Source organism: Pristiophorus japonicus, chromosome 25 (assembly GCF_044704955.1).
Source record: "Pristiophorus japonicus isolate sPriJap1 chromosome 25, sPriJap1.hap1, whole genome shotgun sequence".
Classification (NCBI taxonomy): Eukaryota; Metazoa; Chordata; class Chondrichthyes; family Pristiophoridae; genus Pristiophorus; species Pristiophorus japonicus.
The window spans coordinates 24,225,901-24,230,470 of NC_092001.1; the positions used below are offsets into that span (position 1 = coordinate 24,225,901).

Sequence of the window (4,570 nt, forward strand, 5' to 3'; positions counted from 1 at the left end):
TTCCCCTCGTTTTTTTTCGTCAACCAAATTTAACCTCATTGCCAAATTCTCCTTTTACTGACAAAGATGCAGCTCACTGGTGAAGTAATGTCTCAAAAAATAATCACTTCATCAAAGGGTAAATATTAGCAGGACGATGGAGAAGGAGACTCATGAGCTAGGTCTCTGAGAGTCAGCACAGGCACGATGGGCCGAATAGCAAACTAACGTCAGAATCTGAGAGCTACGTCTCTCACTGTCGCGGGCTCGTTGGTCTCGGGGTGTGATTCTCGCATAGGAATTTTAATAATTGAAATGCGCGAGGTCCCGGGTACAAATCGCGGACGAGCCCTGCCAGCCTTTAGTCAAAAAACGACTTCTCAGCCGGTCGACATGTGAGAAAACTGACATGGTTCAATTTTAAACGTGTGATTGCGCTCCGTTGTTCCCACGGCGTGCAAAATCCTGAAGATTCCCAGGAGCAAAGTGAAACTCACCGAACTGAGTAAAGTTCATGTATCTCAGATGTACTCGGCTCTGTATCTCATTGGAAAACCTAATTCCGTGTTTGATTCCGGCCAATACTTGATCAGTATATCTTCCTTTCTGCACGCAAGAGCTCACTTCCATTGGCATAAGCATACACACAACGTCAATCTCCACTTCAAGGTGAAACAGAGTCTGCCCTGAATATGAGTGCGTCCTGTTTCTCTAGCGCTGAAAAGATGTGAGAAGCTGGTTTTGGAATTAGTCCAGTGGTTGCCGAATTTAAACCGTACATGAAATCAATCCGGGGTGGCCAAGCTGCCTGGTCTGATTAAAACGCCTTTATCCCCTACATTTCAGGCATCTGAAAGTGTTCTCGCCTCAACATTCGGTTCAACGTATCGCATCATAAGCATCCATCCAATTGTCTGGTAATGGTTCTGCTGTTCCCACGAACACCTCCTCTGGTCCATCCTTTGTTACTTTGATGCAGCCTGTGTCCGTGCACATCCATATCGCAGCGCAGCTATTCATTACTCAAAATATGCTCATGTTTTCCGATATCCACTCCTTGATATAACCCTTGTCCCAAATTTGCTCTCAATATAAAAAAGAACAAATTTTGTGCTGACGGCAGCGGCCGCGTGGCCTAATGGATAAGGCGTCTGACTTCGATTGTAACTGTGAAGTTATCAGAAGATTGCAGGTTCGAGTCCTGCCGCGGTCAGCTAACTCGCCGCGTGAAATTTTATATTCTTTGTTTTGATTCTGCCTCAAAACCAACCATCTCGTACAGTCACTCACCTGAACTAAAGAAAGGCTGTTTGCTTTAAGAAGCTCATGGCACATTTTCATCTCTGTCGATCTGGTTGCACGGGCAAAACAAGCGGTGAAGAAGTAGACTTTCGTGGACATTATTTCTGTTTGAATGCAAAAAGTAGGGGATGAATGTCTGACGTTGCATTAAATATGAGACAAGGTGACTGAGAGGTTCAGGCAAAGGACTGCGGATCCAGTGTGCCCCCAGCTTCGTCATTATTGTGTTAAATCGTTTCCACTTGTTTCTTTTCGGCCATCACATTTAACCTCATTGCCAAATTCACCTTTTACTGACAAGGATGCAGCTCGTTGGTGAAGTAATGTCTCCAAGAATAACATATTCATCAAAGGGAAAACATTAGCAGGACTATGGAGAGGGGGACTCATGAGATAGGTCTCTGAGAGTCAGCACAGGCACGATGGGCCGAATACGTCAAACTAACGTCAGAATCTGAGAGCTACGTCCATTACTGACGGCGGCTCGTTGGTCTAGGGATATGATTCTCGCTTAGGCATTCTAATAATTGAAATGCGAGCGATCCCGGACGAGCCCTGTCAACTTTTCGTCAAAAAACTACTTCTCAGCCGGTCGATATGTGAGAAAACTGACATGTTTCAAATTAAAACGTGTGATTGCACTCCTTTGTTCACACAGCGTCCAACAATGCTGGAGATTCCCAGGAGCAAAATGAAACTCACCGAACTGAGTAAAGTTCATGTATCTCAGATGTAATCGGCTCTGTGTCTCATTGGACAACCTAAACCCGTGTTTGATTCCGGCCAATACTTGAACAGCCTATCTCCCTTTCTGCACGCATGAGCTCACCTCCATTGGGATAAGGAGGCATTCAGCGTCAATCTCAACTTCAACGTGAAACAGAATCTGCCCTGAATATGAGTGCGTCGTGTTTCTCTCGCGCTGAAAAGATGTGAGAAGCTGGCTTGGGATTTAGTCCCCTGGCTGCCGAATTTAAACCGAGCAGGAAATCAATCCGGGGTGGCCAAGCTGCCTGGTCTGATTAAAAGGCGTTCAAACCCTGCATTCCAGGCACGTTATAGTGTTCTGGCCTCAACATTCGGTTCAACGTATCGGATCATAAGCACCGCTCCCATTGTCTGCTAATAGATCTGCAGTTCACACTAACACCTCCTCTGGTCCATCCTTTGTTACTTTATTGCCCGCTTACCACCCACTTTGCCTTTTCGCATTGTGCCATTTATTATTCAATCACTCCTACGCTACACTGTATCACAGGCATTCCCTTTTGTCCTTCCTCGCTGCCTATTTTTTTCCAGGCGCTATTTTCGTGGAAAGATCTGTAAACATTATATTTTTCATAAAATATCGGAATGATCATCTTACTGAACGTGAGCCCGGGAAATTCATCCACAGAATGTTCACGGCCTGCTGAGTTTTACAGAATGCTTTGTTTTTGTTTATTGTGTTTCTGTATCGCTTTTAAGGTGATGTGCTGGCCTGCCCGGGGTCATTCTCTGTCTCTCCAAAATGGTGTGCTATCAGTATCGGATCATTATCTATCTGTTTAAAAGTAATGTGCTGTCTGTCCCGGATGTCAAATTTCAATTTTCAAAAACTGCCTTTGGAGGTTGCAGAATTTTTAGTTTGTTGGTGTGTTTGTGTAAGTGAGAGAGTGCGTGGAAAAGTTCTGCGCGATTTTACTGTGCATTTCATGTAATGTGAGGAAAAATGCATTACATGCAACTTGAAGCCACACTGATTTGATTCAACACGCATTCGGGGACTGCCGTGGGATTTTGCTATTCCACATCTGAAAGAAGGCAAATTATTTCATTTAGAAACATAGCGATTTTAGCGAGAGCTTGCGGATGGGCTGTGTGACATGATGAGCTCCTTCCCCCTTATTTTCAAATACAAATCAAATCAAGACAAGACAAGACATGACTGACTGACTGACTTTTTTTATATAAATATATGTATAAATATTTATATATGCATATATTTACATACTTTCCCTACTTTTTAACCTTCACAATAAATGTGCTTTTTCTGTTCTGCCTGCATTGGCTCTATTACATTTGACCTCTTTCACAGCACACGCAGCTTCTGTCTGATCCTGCAGAAAAGCACTCGCGACTTTAAAAGATGGCCTTTGTTGCCCACATCTTCCCTCGTGGCTTGTCTTACACCATGGGCTTACTGTGAATGGTATTTACTGACTGCACACCCTGATTTCCAGTGGATTTCATGCAGTCGCAAAGACTTCGTTCAATCAAAAATATATAGATTAAGAAGCAATTATTTATTTATGTTAATCAAATCAAATTAAAATTTTTGCAATAAAATTTTAAATTTATTTATTTTCTTATTATGATAAATATATATATGTTTTAAATTGTCTTTTTGACTGGTTTGGTTTTACTTCCCTCCCTCCTTCCTGCCTGTCAATCACCTGTGGCTTCAACAACAGTCCCAGCCCCTCGTGGTCCTGAGACCCGCGCTCACTCACGCACAGCACAATTGCCTTAAGGAATGATAGAAATCCGACTTTAATCTTTTGAAAGGGAACTGCTGTCGGTGAAGGCCCATTCTACAGCTGTGTAAGAGGGATGTGCTTCCTGTCCTGGATCATTCGGTGTCTGTTCAAACGGAATGGTTGTCAGTTCGCGTTCATTAATTGCCCCTTTAAGACGTATTTTCTCATAATCCGGATCATCCTGTACATTTTAAAAAGAGTGTGATTTCAGTTGCGATAACCGATTGTTAAACTGTTGTGTTTCAAGCTACATTGACGTTGCCTGTGTCCGTGCACATCCATATCGCAGCGCATCGGTTCATTGCTCAAAATATGCACATGTTTTCCTCAATCCACTCATTGATATAACCATTGTCCCAAATTTGCTCTCAGTATAAAAAAACAACAAATGCTATGCTCGCGTCAGCGGACGCGTGTCCGAATGGATAAGGCGTCTGACTTCGATTGTAACTGTGAAGTTTTCAGAAGATTGCAGGTTCGAGTCCTGCTGCGGTCCGCTAACACGCCGTGTGAAATTTTATATTCGTTGTTTTGATTCTGCCTCAAAACCAACCATCTCGGACAGTCACTCACCTGAAGTAAATGAAGGCTGTTTGCTTTAAAAAGCTAATGGCACATGTTCATCACTGTTGATCTGGTTGCACGGGCAGAACAAGCGTTGAAGTAGACCTTCGTGCACATTATTTCTGTTTGAATGCAAAAAGTAGGGGATGGATGTCTGACGTTGCAGTAAATAGGAGATAAGGTGACTGAGTGGTTCAGGCAACGGA

The 4,570-nt window shown here is 43.2% G+C and overlaps 1 non-coding gene across 1 annotated transcript; it reads left to right on the top strand.

Moving 5' to 3' along the window:
* Positions 1 to 1,103: 1,103 nt before the first annotated feature.
* trnar-ucg (transfer RNA arginine (anticodon UCG)) lies at positions 1,104 to 1,192 on the top strand. Its single transcript is given in 2 exon segments — positions 1,104 to 1,140; positions 1,157 to 1,192. It is a non-coding gene; the product is annotated as a tRNA-Arg (tRNA).
* The last annotated feature ends 3,378 nt before the right edge of the window (positions 1,193 to 4,570 follow it).